Source organism: Pan troglodytes, chromosome 2, assembly GCF_028858775.2.
Source record: "Pan troglodytes isolate AG18354 chromosome 2, NHGRI_mPanTro3-v2.0_pri, whole genome shotgun sequence".
Classification (NCBI taxonomy): Eukaryota; Metazoa; Chordata; class Mammalia; order Primates; family Hominidae; genus Pan; species Pan troglodytes.
In genome coordinates this window covers 20724104-20750308 of record NC_086015.1, presented here as the reverse complement: position 1 = coordinate 20750308, position 26205 = coordinate 20724104, and the positions used below count along the sequence as shown (strand labels likewise).

Below are 26205 nucleotides of genomic sequence, written 5' to 3'. Positions count from 1 at the left end.
CACATAGTATCAGTATCCCAGTGCTAAATTCCCAGAGTAAAGATCTGACGGGCCCAGCTTTGGCCAAGTGTCTACCATGTCCAAAATCAATATTTATGATGTCTCTAGGGGTTCTCTTTTTTGAAGCTGTGAGCTGAACATGTTTTCTAAAGAAAGATGTGGTCAAGGAGTAAATTATCTGCATCTCTAGAACACCACAAAACAAAGGAGGAATAAGTAAGCAAATGGTGATGCAGTATGTAACATATGCAGTCACCCAAAACATGTTTTCAAAAAGCACTTAACATTATTCAACAAATGATGCAGGGACAACGGGATTGCCACATGCAAAGGAATGGAGTTGGACTCACCTCATGCCATGTACAAAAATCAACTGCAAATGGATCAAAGAGCTAAATACAACAGTTAAAACTATAAAACTCTTAGAAGAAAACTTAGTTGTACATCTCCATGACCTTAGATTTGGCAATGATTTCTTAGATATGAGACCAAATGATAAGCAACAAAAGAAAAAATAGGTAAGTTGGGCTTCATAAAATTAAAAGCTTTTGTGTATCAAAGCACACTGTCAAGAGAGTGAAAAGACAGCCCATAGAATAGGAAAAAATATTTATAAATCCTATATCTGATAAGGGTTTAATATCCAGAATATGTAAATGATTTATATAACTCAACAGCAACAACAAAACCACCCAATTTTAAAAAAGGCAAAAGACTTGAATTGACATTTCTCTAAAGAAGATATACAAATGGCCAACAAACACATGGAAAGACATTCAATGCCATTAGTGGTTAGGAAAATGCAAATTAAAACCACAAAGAGTTATCATGTCATCTCTACCAAGATAACTATATTCAAAAACGTAGACAATAACAAGTGTTGGAAAGGATGTGGAGAAATTGGAACACTCACACATTGCTAGTGGAAATGTAAAATGGTGGACTCACTGTAGAAAACAATTTGGCAGTTCTTCAATAAGTTAAACATAGAATTACCAGATGATTCAGCAATTCTGCTCCTAGCCGTATATCTAAAAGAATTGAAAACAGATGTTCAGACAAAAACTTACACATAAATGTTCACAGCAGCAGTATCCACAATAGTCAAAAAGTAGGAACAACCCAAATGTCCATCAAATAATGAGTGGATAAACAAAATGTGGTACAACCATACAATGAAATATTATTCAGCCTTAAAATGGAATGAAGTATGATACAGGTTACGACATAGATATCCCTTGAAAACAGTATGCTAATGAAATAATCCAGTCACAAAAAGGCCACATATTATATGATTCATTCATATGCAATGTCTCCCGTAGGTAAATCCATAGAGACATAAATAAATTTTGTGGTTGCTACAGAAAAGGGGAAAAATTGGGGAATAAGGTTTAATGGGCACAGAATTTCCTTTAGGGGTGATGAAAATGTTTGGAAGTAGATAGTGATGATGGTTGTATAACATTATGAGTGTGTTAGATGGCTTTGAATTGTACACTTTAAAATGGTGAATCTTATGTTGTACATTTAAAAATTATTTATTTATTTATTTATTTATTTATTTTTAAAGAGATGGCCAGCCTGGGCAACATAGCAAGACTTCGTCTCTACTATAAATTTTTAAAAATTAGCCAGGTGTGGTGGTATGTGGAGGCAGAAGAGGAAGGATCACTTGAGCCCAGGAGTCCAAGGTTGCAATGAGCTATAATTGTGCCACTGCACTCCAGCCTGGGTGACAGATTAAGTCCCTGTCTTGAAAAAAAAAAGAGAGAGAGAGAAAGAAAGAAACAAATGGGTCTCACTATGTTGCCTAGGCTGGCCTTGAACTCTTGGGCTCAAGTGGTTGTCTCACCTCAGCCTCCTGAATAGCTGAGACTACAGGCATGCACCACTGCACCTGGCTATTATACATATTTTAGCACAAAACAAATGTTTAATGTCAGGAACACATAAGTGCTTTTAATGTAAAAAAGTCAAAATTTAAGTGAATGATTCCAATTTTGTTTTTTAAATGTAAACAGAGGAAAATGACAGGAAGCAGCGATCATCAATTCTAGATAGTGGCATTTGGGTGATTTGCACTTAGTTCTTTATACCATTTTATATTTTCCAAATTTTCCATTGTGACCACATATTGTCTAATAATCAGAAAAAACTGTTCTAAATAATTGAAAACAAAGTCATTGTTGCACGCATTACTAATGCTCACCAATGTCAGGTTGTCCTCTCCTCCCTAAGCACTAAGAAATGTGTACTTCTCAGACTCCTGCAATTAGGCAGGGCAATGTGACTAGTCACAGGCAATGAACAGTGAGCAGAAGTCATATGTATCACTTCATTGGTTATTTATTTTTGTGTAGCAAAGTACCCAGAACTTAGTGGCTTAAAACAACAACAATCACTATTTACCTCATAAATCTACAGTTAAGGCTGGGTTCAATGGAAACACCTCAATTCTGCCTCAGGTCATCACCTGGGTGGCCTAAAGGCTGGGAGTGGAATCACATGAAAGCTGGCTCTTTCTCATGTCTGGGAGTTGATGCTGGCTCTGTAGGCAGGGACCCCAGCTGGGTCTATTAGCTAGAAAAGCTGAATGACTGCCATACAAGCTTTCACAAAGTGAGAAAGGAAACATCCAATGGCTTATGCTGGGCACCATCAATATATTTTTTTTTTAGAACATGTACCCACATTAAGATGAGCTAAAGAGTTCAAGTACTGTTTCCCTATTATTGAAGAAAATTGCAAATATGGGTAAAAATTCTTGCAAGAGGCAATCCTGGAAAAACAAATGTAATGCTCATTAAGCAAGGAATTTTTATCTTTCTTTTCAAAGCATATTGTCAACATGTATGAAAAAACCCAAGAGGACATATTTGCTAAAAATAACACAACATTGCAAAAGCACTTAGAAAATCAAGTAATTTATTAAAAGAAATTTAAGATGCTTTGGAAATATCTTTAATATTTGAGCATAATGCTGTAATAAGAACAGATATGGCAAAAGAAAGAATATTGAGCCACAAATGCTGGGTAGTTGACTAGTCTGAGTAGATGTGACATTTCTGCTCAATCTTTCTCCCCAAATGGAGTAAGAGTCCACAGAAAAGTCTACAGCAACCCTGTCTAAGTCATCTGTCCCATCCGCCACCCACCACTCCAACCATTTTAATCACACTTTATCTGTGCAAGTGGCCTTCCAGGGCCCCATGCTGGACACAGGAGTTCAACAACTCCTGGCTGCAGTATGATATTTAGAGTCCAAGAATATTTCCCACTAACTGGATCTGATAGAGTTTCTACCTCAATGAAAATGAGGAAAATATTTGGAGTCAGATTAATATATCTTTTTTTTATTATTATTATACTTTAAGTTTTAGGGTACATGTGCACATTGTACAGGTTAGTTACATATGTATACATGTGCCATGCTGGTGCGCTGCACCCACTAACTCGTCATCTAGCATTAGGTATATCTCCCGATGCTATCCCTCCCCCCTCCCCCCACCCCACAACAGTCCCCAGAGTGTGATATTCCCCTTCCTGTGTCCATGTGATCTCATTGTTCAATTCCCAGCTATGACTGAGAATATGCGGTGTTTGGTTTTTTGTTCTTGCGATAGTTTACTGAGAATGATGATTTCCAATTTCATCCATGTCCCTACAAAGGACATGAACTCATCATTTTTTATGGCTGCATAGTATTCCATGGTGTATATGTGCCACATTTTCTTAATCCAGTCTATCATTGTTGGACATTTGGGTTGGTTCCAAGTCTTTGCTATTGTGAATAATGCCGCAATAAACATACGTGTGCATGTGTCTTTATAGCAGCATGATTTATAGTCCTTTGGGTATATACCCAGTAATGGGATGGCTGGGTCAAATGGTATTTCCAGTTCTAGATCCCTGAGGAATCGCCACACTGACTTCCACAATGGTTGAACTAGTTTACCGTCCCACCAACAGTGTAAAAGTGTTCCTATTTTTCCACATCCTCTCCAGCACCTGTTGTTTCCTGACTTTTTAATGATTGCCATTCTAACTGGTGTGAGATGGTATCTCATTGTGGTTTTGATTTGCATTTCTCTGATGGCCAGTGATGCTGAGTATTTTTTCATGTGTTTTTTGGCTACATAAATGTCTTCTTTTGAGAAGTGTCTGTTCATGTCCTTTGCCCACTTTTTGATGGGGTTGTTTGTTTTTTTCTTGTAAATTTGTTTGAGTTCATTGTAGCTTCTGGATATTAGCCCTTTGTCAGATGAGTAGGTTGCGAAAATTTTCTCCCATTTTGTAGGTTGCCTGTTCACTCTGATGGTAGTTTCTTTTGCTGTGCAGAAGCTCTTTAGTTTATTTAGATCCCATTTGTCAATTTTGTCTTTTGTTGCCATTGCTTTTGGTGTTTTAGACATGAAGTCCTTGCCCATGCCTATGTCCTGAATGGTAATGCCTAGGTTTTCTTCTAGGGTTTTGATGGTTTTAGGTCTAACGTTTAAGTCTTTAATCCATCTTGAATTGATTTTTGTATAAGGTGTAAGAAAGGGATCCAGTTTCAGCTTTCTACATATGGCTAGCCAGTTTTCCCAGCACCATTTATTAAATAGGGAATCCTTTCCCCATTGCTTGTTTTTCTCAGGCTTGTCAAAGATCAGATATTTGTAGATATGTGGCGTTATTTCTGAGGGCTCTGTTCTGTTCCATTGATCTATATCTCTGTTTTGGTACCAGTACCATGCTGTTTTGGTTACTGTAGCCTTGTAGTATAGTTTGAAGTCAGGTAGTGTGATGCCTCCAGCTTTGTTCTTTTGGCTTAGGATTGACTTGGCGATGCGGGCTCTTTTTTGGTTCCATATGAACTTTAAAGTAGTTTTTTCCAATTCTGTGAAGAAAGTCATTGGTAGCTTGATGGGGATGGCATTGAATCTGTAAATTACCTTGGGCAGTATGGCCATTTTCACGATATTGATTCTTCCTACCCATGAGCATGGAATGTTCTTCCATTTGTTTGTATCCTCTTTTATTTCCTTGAGCAGTGGTTTGTAGTTCTCCTTGAAGAGGTCCTTTACATCCCTTGTAAGTTGGATTCCTAGGTATTTTATTCTCTTTGAAGCAATTGTGAATGGGAGTTCACTCATGATTTGGCTCTCTGTTTGTCTGTTGTTGGTGTATAAGAATGCTTGTGATTTTTGTACATTGATTTTGTATCCTGAGACTTTGCTGAAGTTGCTTATCAGCTTAAGGAGATTTTGGGCTGAGACAATGGGGTTTTCTAGATATACAATCATGTCATCTGCAAACAGGGACAATTTGACTTCCTCTTTTCCTAATTGAATACCCTTGATTTCTTTCTCCTGCCTAATTGCCCTGGCCAGAACTTCCAACACTATGTTGAATAGGAGTGGTGAGAGAGGGCATCCCTGTCTTGTGCCAGTTTTCAAAGGGAATGCTTCCAGCTTTTGCCCATTCAGTATGATATTGGCTGTGGGTTTGTCATAGATAGCTCTCATTATTTTGAAATACGTCCCATCAATACCTAATTTATTGAGAGCTTTTAGCATGAAGGGTTGTTGAATTTTGTCAAAGGCTTTTTCTGCATCTATTGAGATAATCATGTGGTTTTTGTCTTTGGCTCTGTTTATATGCTGGATTACATTTATGGATTTGCGTATATTGAACCAGCCTTGCATCCCAGGGATGAAGCCCACTTGATCATGGTGGATAAGCTTTTTGATGTGCTGCTGGATTCGGTTTGCCAGTATTTTATTGAGGATTTTTGCATCAATGTTCATCAAGGATATTGGTCTAAAATTCTCTTTTTTTGTTGTGTCTCTGCCTGGCTTTGGTATCAGAATGATGCTGGCCTCATAAAATGAGTTAGGGAGGATTCCCTCTTTTTCTATTGATTGGAATAGTTTCAGAAGGAATGGTACCAGTTCCTCCTTGTACCTCTGGTAGAATTCGGCTGTGAATCCATCTGGTCCTGGACTCTTTTTGGTTGGTAAGTTATTGATTATTGCCTCAATTTCAGCTCCTGTTATTGGTCTATTCAGAGATTGAACTTCTTCCTGGTTTAGTCTTTGGAGAGTGTATGTGTCCAGGAATTTATCCATTTCTTCTAGATTTTCTAGTTTATTTGCATAGAGATGTTTGTAGTATTCCCTGATGGTAGTTTGTATTTCTGTGGGATCGGTGGTGATATCCTCTTTATCATTTTTTATTGCGTCTATTTGATTCTTCTTTTTTTCTTTATTAGTCTTGCTAGCGGTCTATCAATTTTGTTGATCCTTTCAAAACACCAGCTCCTGGATTCATTAATTTTTTGAAGGGTTTTTTGTGTCTCTATTTCCTTCAGTTCTGCTCTGATTTTACTTATTTCTTGCCTTCTGCTAGCTTTTGAATGTGTTTGCTCTTGCTTTTCTAGTTCTTTTAATTGTGATGGTAGGGTGTCAATTTTGGATCTTTCCTGCTTTCTCTTGTGGGCATTTAGTGCTATAAATTTCCCTCTACACACTGCTTTGAATGCATCCCAGAGATTCTGGTATGTTGTGTCTTTGTTCTCATTGGTTTCAAAGAACATCTTTATTTCTGCCTTCATTTCGTTATGTACCCAGTAGTCATTCAGGAGCAGGTTGTTCAGTTTCCATGTAGTTGAGCAGTTTTGAATGAGATTCTTAATCCTGAGTTCTAGTTTGATTCCACTGTGGTCTGAGAGATAGTTTGTTATAATTTCTGTTCTTTTACATTTGCTGAGGAGAGCTTTACTTCCCAGTATGTGGTCAATTTTGGAATAGGTGTGGTGTGGTGCTGAAAAAAATGTATATTCTGTTGATTTGGGTTGTAGAGTTCTGTAGATGTCTATTAGGTCTGCTTGGTGCAGAGCTGAGTTCAATTCCTGGGTATCCTTGTTGACTTTCAGTCTTGTTGATCTGTCTAATGTTGACAGTGGGGTGTTAAAGTCTCCCATTATTAATGTGTGGGAGTCTAAGTCTCCTTGTAGGTCACTCAGGACTTGCTTTATGAATCTTGGTGCTCCTGTATTGGGTGCATATATATTTAGGATAGTTAGCTCTTCTTGTTGAATTGATCCCTTTACCATTATGTAATGGCTTTGTCTCTTTTGATCTTTGTTGGTTTAAAGTCTGTTTTATCAGACACTAGGATTGCAACCCCTGCCTTTTTTTTGTTTTCCATTGGCTTGGTAGATCTTCCTCCATCCTTTTATTTTGAGCCTATGTGTGTCTCTGCATGTGAGATGGGTTTCCTGAATACAGCACACTGATGGGTCTTGACTCTTTATCCAATTTGCCAGTCTGTGTGTTTTAATTGGAGCATTTAGTCCATTTACATTTAAAGTTAATAGTGTTATGTGTGAATTTGATCCTGTCATTATGATGTTAGCTGGTTATTTTGCTCGTTAGTTGATGCAGTTTCTTCCTAGTCTCGATGGTCTTTACATTTTGGCATGATTTTGCAGTGGCTGGTACTGGTTGTTCCTTTCCATGTTTAGTGCTTCCTTCAGGAGCTCTTTTAGGGCAGGCCTGGTGGTGACAAAATCTCTCAGCATTTGCTTGTCTGTAAAGTATTTTATTTCTCCTTCACTTATGAAGCTTAGTTTGGCTCAATATGAAATTCTGGGTTGAAAATTCTTTTCTTTAAGAATGTTGAATGTTGGCCCCCACTGTCTTCTGGCTTGTAGGGTTTCTGCTGAGAGATCCGCTGTTAGTCTGACGGGCTTCCCTTTGAGGGTAACCCGACCTTTCTCTCTGGCTGCCCTTAACATTTTTTCCTTCATTTCAGCTTTGGTGAATCTGACAATTATGTGTCTTGGAGTTGCTCTTCTCGAGGAGCATCTTTGTGGCATTCTCTGTATTTCCTGAATCTGAACATTGGCCTGCCTTGCTAGATTGGGGAAGTTCTCCTGGATAATATCCTGCAGAGTGTTTTCCAACTTGGTTCCATTCTCCCCATCACTTTCAGGTACACCAATCAGACGTAGATTTGGTCTTTTCACATAGTCCCATATTTTTTGGAGGCTTTGCTCATTTCTTTTTTTTCTTTTTTCTCTAGACTTCCCTTCTCGCTTCATTTCATTCATTTCATCTTCCATCGCTGATACCCTTTATTCCAGTTGATTGCATCAGCTCCTGAGGCTTCTGCATTCTTCACGTAGTTCTCGAGCCTTGGTTTTCAGCTCCATCAGCTCCTTTAAGCACTTCTCTGTATTGGTTATTCTAGTTATACATTCTTCTAAATTTTTTTCAAAGTTTTCAACTTCTTTGCCTTTGGTTTGAATGTCCTCCTGTAGCTCAGAGTAATTTGATCGTCTGAAGCCTTCTTCTCTCAGCTCGTCAAAGTCATTCTCCATCCAGCTTTTTTCCGTTGCTGGTGAGGAACTGCGTTCCTTTGGAGGAGGAGAGGCGCTCTGCTTTTTAGAGTTTCCAGTTTTTCTGTTCTGTTTTTTCCCCATCTTTGTGGTTTTATCTACTTTTGGTCTTTGATGATGGTGATGTACAGATGGGTTTTTGGTGTGGATGTCCTTTCTGTTTGTTAGTTTTCCTTCTAACAGACAGGACCCTCAGCTGCAGGTCTGTTGGAGTACCCTGCCGTGTGAGGTGTCAGTTTGCCCCTGCGGGGGGGTGCCTCCCAGTTAGGCTGCTCAGGGGTCAGGGGTCAGGGACCCACTTGAGGAGGCAGTCTGCCTGTTCTCAGATCTCCAGCTGAGTGCTGGGAGAACCACTGCTCTCTTCAAAGCTGTCAGACAGGGACATTTAAGTCTGCAGAGGTTTCTGGTCTCTTTTTGTTTGTCTGTGCCCTGCCCCCAGAGGTGGAGCCTACAGAGGCAGGCAGGCCTCCTTGAGCTGTGTTGGGCTCCACCCAGTTCGAGATTCCCAGCTGCTTTGTTTACCTAATCAAGCCTGGGCAATGGCGGGTGCCCCTCCCCCAGCCTCGCTGCCGCCTTGCAGTTTGATCTCAGACTGCTGTGCTAGCAATCAGCAAGACTCCGTGGGCATAGGACCCTCCAAGCCAGGTGCAGGATATAATCTCGTGGTGCACCGTTTTTTAAGCCCGTCAGAAAAGCGCAGTATTCGGGTGGGAGTGACCCGATTTTCCAGGTGCCATCCATCACCCCTTTCTTTGACTCAGAAAGGGAACTCCCTCACCCCTTGCGCTTCCCAAGTGAGGCAATGCCTCACCCTGCTTCGGCTCGCGCACGGTGCACGCACCCACTGACCTGCGCCCACTGTCTGGCACTCCCTAGTGAGATGAACCTGGTACCTCAGATGGAAATGCAGAAATCACCCGTCTTCTGCGTCGCCCACGCTGGGAGCTGTAGACCGGAGCTGTTACTATTCGGCCATCTTGGCTCCTCCCTCAGATTAATAAATCTTAATGGGTCAAACAAAAGGCGGGAGGTAAGCTTCAAGGTCAAGCATATGAGGACCCCAGGGGAGCTAGGAGTCCAGGAAGTTGAGAGTGGCTGTAGGTGGGCCTGGTCTGGAAGAACTCCCTGAACTGAAGAACAATCAGCCCCATAAAGTTTCCATTGCACTTGAGTCCTTGTGTGGGCACAGACAATTTCTTGTTACATTTGTTCTTAGCCTAGAATAAGATGGTAATAATCAAGGATGCAGAGCTAGAGAAACTTCTCTATTATACCAAAATTTTCTAAAAGGCAACCTAAGTCTGTGTTAAAATTAACACACAGGGTGCTGGTGTGTAAAGTTATAGAGCTTAAGAGTAAGCATGAGTTAAAATGTTGATCCTCCCAAAGATGTGAATAGACATTTCTCCAAAGAAATTATACACATGGTCAATAAGCACACAAAAAGATTCTCAATATCACTACTCACCAGGGAAATGTAAACCAAAACCACAATAAAATACCACTTCACTTCCACCAGGATGGCTATAATGTAAAAACACGGAAAATAAGTGTTGAAAAGAACGTGGAGAAATTAGAACCCTTGTGCTTTGCTGGTGGGAATGTAAAACCATTGTGCAGTGGCTATGGAAAACAGTGTGGTAGTTCCTCAAAAAATGAAAGAATTGCCATATAATCCAGAAATTCCATTTCTTTTTTTTTAATTTTATTTTAAGTTCTGGGATACATGTGTAGAATGTGCAGGTTTGTTACATAGTTATACATGTGCCATGGTGGTTTGCTGCACCCATCAACCCATCATCTAGGTTTTAAGCCCCACATGCATTAGGTATTTATCCTAATGCTATCCCTCCCCTTGCCCCCTACCCCCCGACAGGCCCCAGTGTGTGCTGTTCCCCTCCCTGTGTCCATGTGTTCTCATTGTTCAACTCCCACTTATGAGTGAGAACACAGTGGTGCTTGGTTTTCTGTTTCTGGGTTAGTTTGCTGAAAATAATGGTTTCCAGCTTCATCCATGTCCCTGCAAAGGACATGAACTCATTCTTTTTTGTGGCTGCATAGTATTCCATGGTGTATATGTACCACATTTTCTTTATCCACTCCATCATTGATGGGCATTTGGGTTGGTTCCAAGTCTTTGCTATTGTAAATGATGTTGCAATAAACATATGTGTGCATGTGTCTTTATAGTAGAATGATGATTAATCCTTTGGGTATATACCCAGTAATGGGATTGCTGGGTCAAATTGTATTTCTGGTTCTAGATCCTTGAGGAATTGCCACACTGTATTCCACAATGGTTGAACTAATTTACACTCTCACCAACAGTGTAAAAGAGTTTCTATTTCTCCCCATCCTTGCCAGCATCCGTTGTTTCCTGACTTCTTAAAGATTGCCATTCTAACTAGTGTGAGATGGTATCTCATTGTGGTTTAGATTTGCATTTCTCTAATGACCAGTGATGATGAGCTTTTTTTCATGTTTGTTGGCGCATAAATGTCTTTTTTTGAGAAGTGTCTGTTCATATCCTTTGCCCACTTTTTGGTGGGGTTGTTTTTTTCTTGTAAATTTATTTAAGTTCCTTGTAGATTCTGAATATTAGACTTTGTCAGATGAATAGATTGCCAAAATTTTCTCCCACTCTGTAGGTTGCCTGTTCACTCTGATGATAGTTTCTTTTGCTGTGCAGAATCTCTTTAGTTTAATTAGACCCCATTTGTCAATTTTGGCTTTTGTCGCAATTGCTTTTGGTGTTTTAGTCATGAAGTCTTTGCCCATGCCTATGTCCTGAATGGTATTCCCTAAGTTTTCTTCTAGGGTTTTTATGGTTTTAGGTTTTATGTTTAAGTCTTTAATCAATCTTGAGTTAATTTTTATATAAGGTGTAAGGAAGGTGTCCAGTTTCTATTTTCTGCATATGGCTAGCCAGTTTTCCCAGCACAATTTATTACATAGGGAATCCTTTCCCCATTGCTTGTTTTTGTCAGGTTTGTCAAAGATCAGATGGTAGTAGATGTGTGGTGTTATTTCTGAGGTCTCTCTTCTGTTCCACTGCTCTATATATCTGTTTTGGTACCAGTACCATGCTGTTTTGGTTACTGTAGCCTTGTAGTATAGTTTGAAGTCAGGTAGCATGATGCTTCCAGCTTTGTTCTTTTTGCTTAGGATTGCCTTGGCTCTATGGGCTCTTTTTTAGTTCCATATGAAATTTATAGTTTTTTCTAATTCTGCAAAGAAAGTCAATGGTAGCTTGATGAGAATAACATTGAATCTATAAATTACTTTGGGTAGTATGGCCATTTTCACTATATTGATTCTTCCTATCCATGAGCATGGAATGTTTTTCCATTTGTTTGTGTCCTCTCTTATTTCCTTGAGTAGTAGTTTGTAGTTCTCCTTGAAGAGGTTCTACGCGTCCCTTGTAAGTTGTATTCCTAGGTATTTTATTTACTTTGTAGCAATGGTGAATGAGAGTTCACTCATGATTTGGCTCTATGGTTGTCTATTATTGGTGTATAGGAATGCTTGTGATTTTTGCACACTGACTTTGTATCCTGAGACTTTGTTGAAGTTGCTTATCAGCTTAAGGAGTTTTGGGGCTGAGAAGATGGGGTTTTCTAAATATACAATCATGTCATCTGCAAACAGAGACAATTTGACTTTCTCAGTTCCTATTTGAATATCCTTTATTTCTTTCTCTTGCCTGATTGCCCTGGCCAGAACTTCAAATGCTATGTTGAATAGGAGTGGTGAGAGGTGGCATCCTTGTCTTGTGCTGGTTTTCAAAGGGAATGCTTCTAGTTTTTGCCCATTCAGTATGATATTGGCTGTGGGTTTTTCATAAATAGCTCTTATTATTTTGAGATATGGTCCATCAATACCTAGTTTATTGAGTGTCTTTAGCATGAAGCGGTGTTGAATTTTATCAAAGGCCTTTTCTGCATCTATTGAGATAATCATGTGGTTTTTGTCATTTGTTCTGTTTATGTGAGGGATTACGTTTATTGATTTGCATTTGTTGAACCAGCCTTGCAACCCAAGGATGAAGCCGACTTGATCATGGTAGATAAGCTTTTTGATGTGCTGCTGGATTCAGTTTGCCAGTATTTTATTGAAGATTTTTGCATCAATGTTCATCAGGGATATTGGCATGAAGTTTTCTTTTTTCATTGTATCTCTGCCAGGTTTTGGTATCAGGATGATACTGGCCTCATAAAATGAGTTAGGGAGAAGTCCCTCTTTTTCTATTGTTTGGAATAGTTTCAGAAGGAATGGTATCAGATCCTCTTTGTACCTCTAGTAGCATTCGGCTGTGAATCCACCTGTTCCTGGGTTGTTTTTTTGTTTGTTTGTTTTTTGTTTTTTTGTTTGTTTGTTTTGTTTTTTGTTTTGGTTGGTAGGCTTTTAATTACTGCCTCAATTTCAGAACTTGTTATTGGTTCATTCAGGAATTTGACTTCTTCCTTGTTTAGTCTTGGGAGGGTGTATGTGTCCAGGAATTTATCCATTTCTTCTAGATTTTCTAGATTATTTGCAGAGAGGTTTTTATAGTATTCTCTGATAGTAGTTTGTATTTCTGTGGGATCAGTGGTGATATCCCCTTTATCATTTTTTTATTGTGTCTATTTGATTCTTGTCTCTTTTCTCCTTTATTAGTCTGGCTAGTGGTCTATCTATTTTGTTAATCTTTTCAAAAAACCAGCTCTTGGATTCATTGATTTTTTGAAGGGTTTTTTGTGTCTCTATCTCCTTCAGTTCTGTTCTGATCTTATTTCTTGTCTTCTGCTAGTTTTTGAATTTGTTTGCCTTGCTTCTATAGTTCTTTTAATTGTCATGTCAGGGTGTCAGTTTTAGGTCTTTCCCACTTTCTGATGTGGGCATTTAGTGCTATAAATTTCCCTCTTAACACTGCTTTAGCTGTGTCCCAGAGATTCTGGTACATTGTCTCTTTGTTTTCATTGGCTTCAAAGAACTTCTTTATTTCCTCCCTAATTTCATTATTTACCCAGCTGTCATTCAGAAGCAGGTTGTTCAGTTTTCATGTAGTTGTGTGATTTTGAGTGAGTTTCTTAACCCTGAGTTCTAATTTGATTGCACTGTGGTCCAAGGGACTCTTTGTTATGGTTTCCGTTCTTTTGCATTTGCTGAGGAGTGTTTTACTTCCAATTATGTGGTCAATTTTAGAATAAGTGCCATGTGGTGCTGAGAAGAATGTATATTCTGTTGATCTGGGGTGAAGTGTTCTGTAGATGTCTGTTAGGTCCACTTGGTCCAGAGCTGAGTTCAACTCCTGAATATCCTTGTTAATTTTCTGTCTCATTGATCTGTCTGATATTGACAATGGGGTGTTAAAGTCTCCCACTATTATTGTGTGGGAGTCTAAGTCTCTTTGTAGATCTCTAAGAACTTGCTTTATGAATCTGGGTGCTCCTGCATTGGGTGCATATATATTTAGGATAGCTAGCTCTTCTTGTTGCATTGATTCCTTTACCATTATATAATGCCCTTCTTTGTCATTTTTGATCTTTGTTGGTTTAAAGTCTATTTTACCAGGGACTAGGATTGCAACCCCTGCTCTTTTTTTTTTTTTTTTTTTGCTTTCCATTTGCTTGGTAAATATTCCTCCATCCCTTTATTTTGAGCCTATCTGTGTCTTTGCATGTGAGATGAGTCTCCTGAATACAGCACACCAATGAGTCTTGACTCTTTATCAAATTTGCCAGTCTTTATCTTTTAATTGGGGTATTTAGCCCATTTATATTTAAGGTTAATATTGTTATGTGTGAATTTGATTCTGTCATTATGATGCTAGCTGGTTATTTTGCCCATTAGTTGATGCAGTTTCTTCATACGGTTGTTGGTCTTTACAACTTGGTACTGGTTTTTCCTTTCCATATGTAGTGCTTCCTTCAGGAGCTCTTTTAAGGCAGGCCTGATGGTGACAAAATTTCTCAGCATTTGGTTGTCTGTAAAGGATTTTATTTCTCCTTCACTTATAAAGCTTAGTTTGGCTGGATATGAAATTCTGGGTTGAAAATTTTTTCTTTAAGAATGTTGAATATTGGCCCCCACTCTCTTCTGGCTTGTAGGGTTTCTGCAGAGAGATCCGCTGTTAGTCTGATGGGTTTCCCTTTGTGAGTAACCTGACCTTTCTCTCTGTCTGCCCTTAACATGTTTTCCTTCATTTCAACCTTGGTGAATCTGATGATTATGTGTCTTGGGGTTGGTCTTCTTAAGGAGTGTCTTTGTGGTGTTCTCTGTATTCCCTGAATTTGAATGTTCACCTGGCTTGCTGGGTTGGGGAAGTTCTGGATAATATCCTGAAGAGTGTTTTCCAACTTGGCTCCATTCTCCCTGTCACTTTCAGTTAAACCAATCAAATGTAGGTTTGGTCTTTTCACATAGTCCCATATTTCTTAGAGGCTTTGTTTGTTACTTTTCATTCTTTTTTCTCTAATCTTTTCTTCACACTTTATTTCATTAAGTTGATCTTCAGTCTCTGATATCCTTTCTTCTGCTTCATCAATTCAGCTATTGATACTTGTATATGCTGCACAAAGTTCTCATGCTGTGTTTTTCAGCTCCATCAGGTCATTTCTGTTCTCTCTAAACTGGTTATTCTAGTTAGCAATTCCTCTAACCTTTTTTCAAGGTTCTTAGCTTCCTTGCATTGGGTTGGAACATGCTCCTTTAGCTCAGAAGAATTTGTTATTACCCACCATCTGAAGCCTACTTCTGTCAATTCGTCAATCTCATTCTCTATCCAGTTTTGTTCCCTTGCTGGCAAGGAGTCGTGATCCTTTGGAGGAGAAGAGGTGTTCTGGTTTTTGGAATTTTCAGCCTTTTTACGCTGTTTTTTTCTCATCTCCATGGATTTATCTACCTTTGGTCTTTGATGTTGGTGACCTTCAGATGGGGTTTCTGTGTGGACATCCTTTTTGTTGATGTTGATGCTGTTCCTTTCTGTTTGTTAGTTTTCCTTCTAACAGTCAGGCCCCTCTGCTGCAGGTCTGCTGGAGTTTGCTGGAGGTTCATTCCAGACCCTGTTTTCCTGGGTATCACCAGTGGAGGCTGCAAAACAGCAAAGATTGCTGCCTGTCCCTTCCTCTGGAAGCTTTGTTCCAGAGGGGCACCTGCCAGATGCCAGCTGGAGCTCTCCTGTATGAGGTGTCTGTCAACCCCTCCTGGGAGGTGTCTCCCAGTCAGGAGGCACAGGGGTCAGGGACCCACTTGAGGAGGCAGTCTGTCCCTTCGCAGAGCTCAAGCGCTGTGCTAGGAGTTCCACTGCTCTCTTCAGAGCTGGCAGGCAGGAACATTTAAGTCAGCTGAAGCTGTACCCACAGCCACCCTTTCCCCCAGGTGCTCTGTCCCAGGGAGATGGGAGTTTTATCTATAAGCCCCTGACTGGGACAGCTGCCTTTCTTTCAGAGATGCCCTTCCCAGAGAGGAGGAATCTAGAGAAAAAGGGAGCGGTGGGAGTGTAAATTAGTTCAACCATTGTGGAAGACAATGTGGCAATTCCTCAAGGATTTAGAACCAGAAATACCATTTGACCCAGCAAGCCCATTACTTGGTATATACCCAAAGGATTATAAATCATTCTACTATAAAGATACATGCACGCATATGTTTATTGCAGCACTGTTCATAATAGCAAAGACTTGGAACGAATCCAAATGCCCATCAGTGATAGACTGGATAAAGAAAATGTGGTACATATACACCATGGAATACTATGCAGCCATAAAAAAGAATGAGTTCATGTCCTTTGCGGGGACATGGATGAAGCTGGAAACCATCATCCTCAGCAAACTAACACAAGAACAGAAAACCAAACACCACATGTTCTCACTCATAAATGGGAGTTGAACAAGGAGAACACATGGGCACAGGGAGTGGAACATCACACACCGGGGCCTGTTGTGAGGTGGGGGGCTAGGGGAAGGATAGCATTAGGAGAAATACCTAATGTAGATGACGGGTTGATGGGTGCAGCAAACCACCATGGCACATGTATACCTATGTAACAAACCTGGACATTCTGCACATGTATCCCAGAACTTAAAGTATAATTTAAAAAAAGAAAAAATTGTTAAAATTGTAAATTTTATGTTATGTATATTTTACCACAATAAAAAAATTTGTTAATGTCATTCCTCTATTCCGCCTTCATCTTCTTGAATCTCATCCACACACTCTGTGAGGGCTGGGGCCATGTGTTTCTTTCTCACCTCTGCATCTGTGGCCCCAGAGCAGAGGCTGACCCATTGCACACGCTCAATTAATATTTTCTTAATTAAGGAATGAATAAAAGCTAAAGTATATTAAAGGAGGGAGACACAGTAGAAGAATTTGAGATGGGTAAGTTCAGAGTAAGTGTTTTCCAGAACTCCAAGATTAACAATATGATCTAGGGAACAAACAAACAGATTGAGAATAAGAAGACTTTGCCCTATGGACTCTAACTCCATCTCTTCTCTGGGCTAAGTTTACCCCTCAGACTGTCTTGAACTGGTGAGAACATATCTGATTATCTTTAAGTATGATTCACTCTTTGGAAAATCATGCTATTAGGCTTGATTGAGTAGTGAAAACCTTAATTATTCAAAATGAATTCATTTAAGCTGCCTAATTTCATTAGTTAGTATTCTTTTAACTCCAAGTTAAAAAAACCCACATCAACATGACTTGAACAATAAGATTCAACAATATCCTCAGGCTGATGTCCAGCTCTTTCTATATATTCTTTCTTTATATTTTGTATAATATCAGCAGAAACACTAATTGTTTCATGATAGATTCATCTGAAATGTGACAAAGAGTCTTCTCTTGGTCAAACTTTACTCAGGATTCTGAACCTTCTCCCAGGGCCCATCTGTGCACTTCCTTGTAAAATCCAGCTTTAGCAAAGGGCCCTGCTTAGTAAGTTTAGCCAGAATGCTCCATCTTCAATATCTGATTATCCTTGATATCTGATTATGTTACACATCCTCCATCATCCCCAGGTGATGTTTGATCACCCTGGCCTGTCTTCAGCAAGAATCTTGTTGGGTCAGTTTAGCCAGAATCTCCCTTAGTAATTTTCCAACCACTGACCCTCACCCTGCTCCTTGGCTGTAAATTTCTCCTTTCCATATTCAGAGTGGAGTCCAATCTCTCTCCCTGACTGCAAGATCCCATTTTAATTGTCCCCACACCTATTGTAATGGTCTTGAATTGAAGTCTTCCTTACCATGCTTTAACAAGTATCATTGAATAATTTGTTTCTCAACAAATTTACTCATCCTTACAGAAGTGAAGCAGCCTGAACCAAGAGTGTTACTAATTCACTGTTGGGGAGGGGAGTAATGAATCGTGAATACACAGTCCTTTCCTCCAGTACCCCTCATTGTTGGAGAGTATTCATCCACAGTGATTAGGCTGGAGATCAGTCAGGAGTGGGTACACCAGAGGGGTACCTTGGAATCAGTTTATACCATAATGAAAGAGCAGTGGTTCTCAAATATGGGTAATTTTGCCTCCCCAGGGGACATTTGGCAATATATAGAGGATTTTTTTGTTGTCTAAACTGGGGTGGAGGTGGGGTGATAGTCCTCCTGGAATGCAGTGAGTAAAGGCCAGGATGTTACTAAACATCTTAGAATGCAGAGGACAGCCCTCTTACCTCACAAAGAAATATCTGGTCCAAATGTCAAGAGTAACAAGGTTGAAAACCCCTGAGACACAACGTTAGATCTGTATATCCATAGTAAAAAATTTCTGTCTAGAAGTTGAAAGAGAATAGGCACCATGATAAAATGAGCAAAAAGAATCTTGGAACTAGACCTCATAATGAACATTAGATCAACAGAAAGCCCTTGTTTCAAAAGCAATTGGCTGAAAATGTAATACAGTATTTGTTCAGACGAAAATGCCAACCTGCTGATAAGGAATGAGGTTGACATGGTCTATTCCTTGTTAAAGTCCTAGAAGTTAAGTCCCTGGTTGCCAGTATGGGCTCCTGCACTAACTAAGCAGTTGTGTTATTGTAAAGTCACTTAAAGACAGAAGGACCAATTTCCCCAGATGGATCACTGGGTTTCAAACACTTCTATCTGCCTCTGGAGGTGCCACAGGGATTTTCTGGTGAGGGGTACAAATAATCCGCCTGCCCCCTTTTCACCCTCCTGCACCAAATCACCTATGCTTTATGTATTTGACATGAAATAGGTCAAAATATAAGCAGTATAATTCATATGTGCTAGATTATATATATGCAGTGTTCCTTTGTTTCTAGAATTGATCTCATTGTCCTCTTAGGTGTTCTTTCCAGTGGAGAGAGTAAAATCTTAAACTCACTGATTAAAGTTATCTCAATATTTTCCTGTTTAAAACAGCCTTTTTCAGTTTACTAACACCAAAAATTTTTTATCTATGGGGTTTTTTCTTTGTTCAGTTTTCAGTAAACAGCAGAATACCTTCTTCAAATGATATAGAAGCCAAGTATAGACATGATGGAGTAAAAACAGTAAATATCAGCCAGGCACGGTGGCTCATGCCTGTAAACCCAGCACTTTGGGAGGCTGAGGCGGGTGAATCACAAGGTCAGGGGTTCGAGACCAGCCTGGCCAACATGGTGAAACCCTGCCTTTACTAAAAATACAAAAAATTAGCTGGGTGTAGTGGTGCACACCTGTAATCTCAGCTACTCGGGAGGCCAAGGCAGGAGAATCACTTGAACCCAGGAGGCGGAGGTTGCAGTGAGCCCAGATCGTGACACTGCACTCCAGCCTGGGCGACAGAGTGAGACTTCGTCTAAAAAAAAAAAACAAAAGAGTAAATATCTAGTCAAATAGTCAAATCAAATCATGCAACTTGGCTGTTTTCTCTCTTCTCCAAGATAGCATCTAGAGGGAGGAAAATTGCATGATCTCCAGGGGAGAAGCCCGCTGGCCTATGTGCAGGTTTTCATGCTGTCCTCTGAAAACCACCTGGTTCCTTGTTTCTACTGGTCACAAGATGACTGGCTATCATCAACGATGCTTGATGATTTGTGCTGTTCTCTTTGGCACTCCTGGGACCAGGTGGTTCCCTGACCACCTCCCCCAGCCAGCCCAGCCCACCCCCAACGCCTGCTATATCTGATTTGTTTAGGCCTTTCAATATTGGGAGAGCAGCAGGGCTGCCATTCTCCACCCAAGCTCTGAGAATACCACATTAAGGACTTAGTTTTGGCTACATTAATATTTGCTTTATTCACCTCATTTCTTAACGACCATTTAAAGTTTTCCACTTTGCTTAGCCAAATTTGTGCACAATTTGCCCCTCTTTCTTTCCCCTTTGTTGTACCTATTCTCTTATAAATCATTCTAACCTATTTCCCTATCTGTTGTTTCAGCATAATTTTTCCTTTCATAGTGGTTCTGAGGCTAGCAGCTGTAGCTTGGAACAGAAGGAATCCAAGCTAGACCCAGGATGGGGGTCCACACAAACACTTTCTTTTCTTTTTATTTTAACTATATTCATTGGTAGAGGCTCTACAGGCTAATAGTTGCAGCTTGAACCAGCTGGAATCCAAGCTTTGCCCAGCATTAGGATTTACCCCAAAATTCTTGCATTACTTCTTACTCACATTTTAGATATGACAGATAACAGTAACCAAATATCATATATTTTTCTTTTTCTTTTTCTTGTTACTCTGCATTTCCTTAGCCATCCAGTGAGACAACTTCTTAGAGTTGGGTCCATCATTTTAAAATTCCGTTGGTAACTTTTACCTTCAGTAACTGATTATAGCACAGCTATAGTTCCATCTCATGGCTGACTCTGTAGCCATCCAGAAATGAAAAGTTCATTAACATCCACCCTTTCATCCTTTTTCTTCCCAAACCACATGCTCCAGTGAGTCAGGTTTGGTCCCATGAATCCCTCTTCTGACACCAACTGTGATAATTTGGAGCCAACTACAAGTTTAGAGAGCACAATATCCACAAAATGGCCCTCACTTCTGACAGCAACTGCAAATTCTAGTAGGTTCCCAAAGCCACTTTCAGTTTTCATAATTTTCCATAAGGACTCACAGGATTTCACTGAAAGTTGTTATACTGATTGTTACAGTTCATTATAGGGAAAGGATGCATATTCAAATTAGTCAAAGGAAGAAGTACAGGGCAGAGTTTGGGAAGATGCCAAACCTGAAGCTTCTGTGTCCCCTTTCCTGTGGAGTCAGCATGTATACTTTCCCAGCATCAATGTGTGGCAATATGCAGAGTATTGCCAGTGAGAGAAGCTCACCTGAACTTCAGTATCCAGAGTTTATATTGGGGTTTCATTATGTGCACATGATTGACAGACTGCCAACATGATTGAATTCAGTCTCTAAGTTGACTTACACCATGTGACCCAAAGCTCACACTCTGAATCACATGTTGATCTTTCTAGCATGACCAGCCCTCACCCTAAATCACATATTTGGTCTTTCTTGTGTAGCTAGCCTCACCCTAAGATCTGATGTGGCCAGCTGCCACCCTAAACAAGGACACTCCCATTAAGTATTATATAGATCAACTCTCAGAAGCTGAGGGCAAAAGCTAGTCCTCTCTCTGGGTGAGGCCAAATTTTTTACTACACAGACCTGTACCTCACACCATATATAAATATTGACTCAAAATAGGCCAAAGACCTAAATTTAAGAGCTAAAACTATAAAATTCAGAATAAAACAAAGGTGTAAATTTTCATGACCTCCCAGTAGGCAGAGGTTTCTTAGATACATCACCAAAAGTACAAGTGACAAAGGCAAAAATAGATAAATGGGACTTGACCGAAATGTAAAATATTTGTGTCTTAAAGGACACTATCAAGAAAGTGAAAAACAACCTACAAAATGGGTGATAATATTTGTACTTTTTTTTAGTATTTATAATGAATTTTTAAAATTTAATCTTTATTGGTTTAACTATAAAATTAATATTGCTCATTCTAAAATATCACATTTTAGGAGTTTATAACCCACCAAAAGGGAATCCAATAGTAACTTCCTACAAGAAAGCTACTCTTAACAATTTGGGGCAATATTCACAGAAATAACATTTTTACAAAAAATTTAAACTTTAAACACTGCTTTACAACTTGTTGTTTTCCCTTAATTTATGTCAAGGCCACATTCTGTGTCAGTAATTACATTGCTATTTCGTATTATACTATATGAATTTACAATTATTTACTGCTTCTCTATGAATGCACACTGGGGTTGTTTCCATTTTTTCTTTATTAAAAACAGTGCATCAGTGGGCATCCTTCATATGTAATTTTGATTGAAGTTACACATGAATAAAAGTCAGAGCTAACTGTGTAGATGTCTTTTCAAGTACTTCAGTGGATATCTGCTGTTTTGACCTGCCCAGTTAATTCTCTCATCTTCCTGTAACACATCCCATTTTCCTTTGGAGAATTGCCTCCCACATTCCATGCAGTTCTTAATGGGGCTGCAAATCAGAGTACCCTGCTACTCTGGCCATAGTAATTAGTGCAATAGGAGAGCCTGTGACCCAACCGAGTAATCAGATCCCTTCTCTGGGATTTAACATACGAATCCTAGCAAAGAAAATCTCTTTCTTTACTTGGTGATGGTTCCTGGAAACATAGGAGCCTAGAGCTCTGTAGCCAGACTATCCCTTCCTTACTGCCTGAAGGGATCCCACTTAGAGTCAGAAAAATAAAATAGATAAGAATGAGACTATTGCACAGAGGAAAACAGGTATGATCAAGAATGAGCTAATGACATTCACATTACTGAATCCAGTCCTAACCGAAGCAGTATCCACTCCTAGACTTCCCAGTTACTATATATAACAAATTCTCTTTTCTGTAGTTGGGTTTCTGTCTTTCATACAATAGTCCTCCCTTATCTGTGTGGTTTTGCTTTCCACGGTTTCAGTTACCCACGTTCAATAGCAGTCTGAAAATAGATGAGTACACTGCAATAAGATATTTTGAGAGAGAGAGAAAGCATGTTCAGATAACTTTTATTACAGTATATTGTTTTAATTGGTCCATTTTATTACTAGTTATTGTTGTTAACCTCTTACTGTGCCTAATTTATAAATTAAACTTTATCACAGACACATATGTATAGGAAAAAAACAGTATATATTAAATTCGATACTACCTTCAGTTACATGCATCCATTGGGAGTCTTGGAATGTATTCCCTGTGAATAAGCGGGGACCACCGCAATGGAAAGCCTCACTAGTCATTACATTATTCAGCATCTTTTTACATCTGATGTCAGACTAGAAGTCTGGATGTGGCAGATTTCTAGTTGGTGCTAAAAGAGAAAGGCCCCAGCTACTCACATACATGCAGTCAGCACAAACCACATAATCCCTAAGCACCTAGAGGCTGTTTGGCTCTACTGGCTCCTTGGTTTCCTAGCAACTCACACCTTTTGTGACATTGCCTTCTCAAGGCTGCCCTTAATGTGAATGTTTGGGAGGTAGAAAAGGAAAAGACAAGGAAATATACACAATATAATTTGCTTCAGGACTGGAGACTTGAGAACATATGCTAGAGATGGCCTAGCTTACAGATTCAGAAAATTCACTGGCAGACTGAAAATAGCAAGAAGCCGGGCACAGTAGCTTGGGTCTGTAATCCCAGCTATTCATAGGCCAAGGTGGGAGGATTGCTTGAGGTTAAAAGTTTAAGACCAGCCTAAGAAACATAGCAAGACCCTGCCTCTAAAATTAAAAAAAAATTAAAAAAAAAAAAAAAGTTGATCATGGTAGTGTGTGCCTGTAGTCCCAGCTACTTTAAGGAGGTTGAAGTGGGAGGATCACTTGAGCCCAGGAGTTCCTGGGTGCAGTAAGCCATGCTTGCACTATTGTACTCCAGCCTGGGTAACAGACAAGAGACCTGTCTCTAAATAAATAATCAGTTAAGTAAAGCAAGAGATTTTGCTTTGGTGTTAACATTCTTGCCTGCTTATACCTAATTATTTTTGTTAAAAAAATTAGTATGTATATTATTCAGTTAGGGCTACCACAACAAAATACTATAGATTAAGTGGCTTAAACCACAGAAATTTATTTATGCACAGTTCTGGAGGCTAGAAGTCCAAGATCAAGGTTCTAGTCAATTTGGTTTCTGGTGGAGTCTTGCAGATGACCACCTTCTCACTATGCCCTCATATCACCTTTCTCCCATGTGTGCAGGGAACAGAGGGTGCACAGTCAAAGGATCTTTCCTCCCCTTCTTACAAGGTCGCTAATCCCACCATGAGGGCCCCACCCTCATGACTTTATGTAACCCTAATTACCTCCCAAAGTCCGCATCTCTAAATAATATCACATTGGGAATTAGGGCTTTAGCATATAAATTTGGGGTGGGGGTACACAAACATTCAGTCCACAACAATACCTGAATATTAATAAAAGATGTTTTATATTTGTAATTCACATGATATTCACAACAGTGATGTGATAAGATAGGTTATATTGATAAAATTTTACATAATTGAAAAGTTAAGGGACACAGTCAGAAGACCAGAACAGCATCCCTCCCATCTGTGAACTAATTTATATTGTCTTCTGATCCCAGAGGCTTTCGATAATTTTCTCAGTCACAAGCAATGTCATATTAGGCACAACACTGCCTAATGTGCCATAATAGAACTATGGTTTATTTGCTACTTTTTTTGGCAGCACACAAGGCCCTTTCCCTCAGTATTAGTTTCAATGCCGCATTATATAGAAATCAGTTAATAAATAGCTGTTGTCATGAGTATGGCTACATAGGGTGCATAAATTTACAAGAGGAGAGCAACAGACTGAAATGTTAAAACTAATTTTATTTTCATTTAGTGGCATTGGATGCACTGGCAGCTCTGTCCATCCAGAGGCTCTCCAGAGTCTGCCTGGCCGTTGACCCCAGGCTCTCTCTCCTACCACATCAATCTATTTCTAAGAGTCTACTTCCAAATAGAACTGGAACCTGCTGCATGTCATCTTCTCTATTACCAACACCTGCAACAACATCTTAGTTGGTTTTTCTGTTTCTTCTCCTCTGGGGTTGCCAAATAAAATACTGGACACTCAGTTAAACTTTAATTAGAGATAAACAATGGACAGGTTTTTTTTTAGTATAAACTGGGCACCATATATATACATATATGTGTGTGTGTGTAAATACATATTATATATGTATTTTTTCTAATTTTGGCAATTCTTCCTCTAGTTAATAGCTGTTTGAAAATGCAAAGCTGATTACTTCACTCCCCTGCTTAAATTCTTCAAAATTGTGCCATTGCTCTTAGGAAAAAACTCAACTTAACATCAAACCCTGCATGACCTAGTCCCCCCAAATAAGTTGGATTCTGGAGCCAAATTGCTTAGGGCTCATTTTATATATCTCACTCAAAGGAGCCTTCCTAACATCTAGATCCTAAAAAAAGTACCCTCCTATACTCCCTCATTGTGCCCTTTACTTTCCTGGCATGGCCCTTGTTGAGGAGGATGGATCACTTATTCCCCTTTCCCTGTGTTTCCAAATAGGGGGCCCTCCACTGGTGTAACACTCCTCACCTCTTGCCTTGCCCCTAGTGGAGGAGCAACCACTTCTCTTATTGGTGGGTTTGGGGAAAGGAACTGGCCGTGTGTGGCCTGGCCCTTCCCACTTGAAGAAATTGCTGGTCGGGACTCTTCTACACCTGCAAGTAGACTGACAGGACAGATCAGTTCCTGTGGCCTGGGATTATGCAGAGAAGGGTGATAAGTACAATTCAGCTGTAGCACATTAACAAGCCCAGTTGGTCAGACCTAAGCCATATTCTTCTTATTAGTAATGAAAGTGATAGTGTACCTCCATCCCCTTGACTCCTATGCCTGTCTCAGCTGTTTCTAAGTCAAGATAAGGGGAAGAGGAACATGTTAATTATTAACTTCCTAAACTCTCAGTAGCTTTCACTACAATATATTTATTTATGTTTGTTTAGCAGTTTATTTAATGTGTAGGGACCATGCCTGTTTTACTTACTGTTGCATCCTCGAATGTCTACTACAGTGCTAGGAATAGGTTTTATCTTTTTTATATCGGGATGATTGAATAAATAAATAAATAAATAATAAATAAATGGTACCTTGTTGCCTACCACAGTCCTGCCACCCTCACCACTCTGAGCATACATACAGCCTAGGATGGGGAGGGGAGTTGAGTCCTAACTCTGATCACTTGGCGATAGCTGTTTGGTGCTCCATGTTGAGAAACGCACTGAGATTGTGCTTAACCTCATCATAAAATTGCACCATGATCAATTCTTCATGTCTGCCACACATGCCAGAGTGGGCAATGTGGGACAGCGTGCATAGATTTGCCCTTCTCGGCTTAGAAATGTCTGGGGCCATATTGTTCCCCATCAGATGTACTCACTTGGAGCAAGGCCAGTCTAGATGGGATTTCAGCTGCTGTTCTTTTCTGGACACTGATTTGGACATCTGGTCATTTCCTGCTAAGCCTATCCTACAGCGGAGTGAGTGCTGCAAATGCAGTCCCCATTCACTTCCTCCTACCTTCCTCCCCTTTCTTACTGGGTCCAATGGAGGCCCAGCAGGAAGCAGTCACATAAATTATGAAAAATTTTGTCACAGCCCATAAACCTCACTGTGGTGGAAGGAAACAGGTTATAGGCTGGCTTCAGTTGAGGCAAATCTCAAGGAAGATCTCTCATGAGACAGTCAATTCAGCTGTAATTCAAAGACTTTCTTCTAACACTAGGGGTTCTGCCTAAGGGAAGTCTCCTTGGAGTGACTCCAATCCTGAAGCTGTGGATCTTCTGGCTCATATGGT

General features: G+C 39.8%; 1 long non-coding RNA gene across 1 annotated transcript in view; it reads right to left on the bottom strand.

The window, feature by feature from the left end:
- Positions 1–22795, bottom strand: part of LOC107970461 (uncharacterized) — a 42078-nt gene extending 19283 nt beyond the window's left edge. Inside the window, exon 1 of the long non-coding RNA XR_010155446.1 lies at positions 22532–22795. This is a non-coding gene — a long non-coding RNA (uncharacterized LOC107970461). The remainder of the gene's footprint in view (positions 1–22531) is intronic.
- Positions 22796–26205: the final 3410 nt, after the last annotated feature.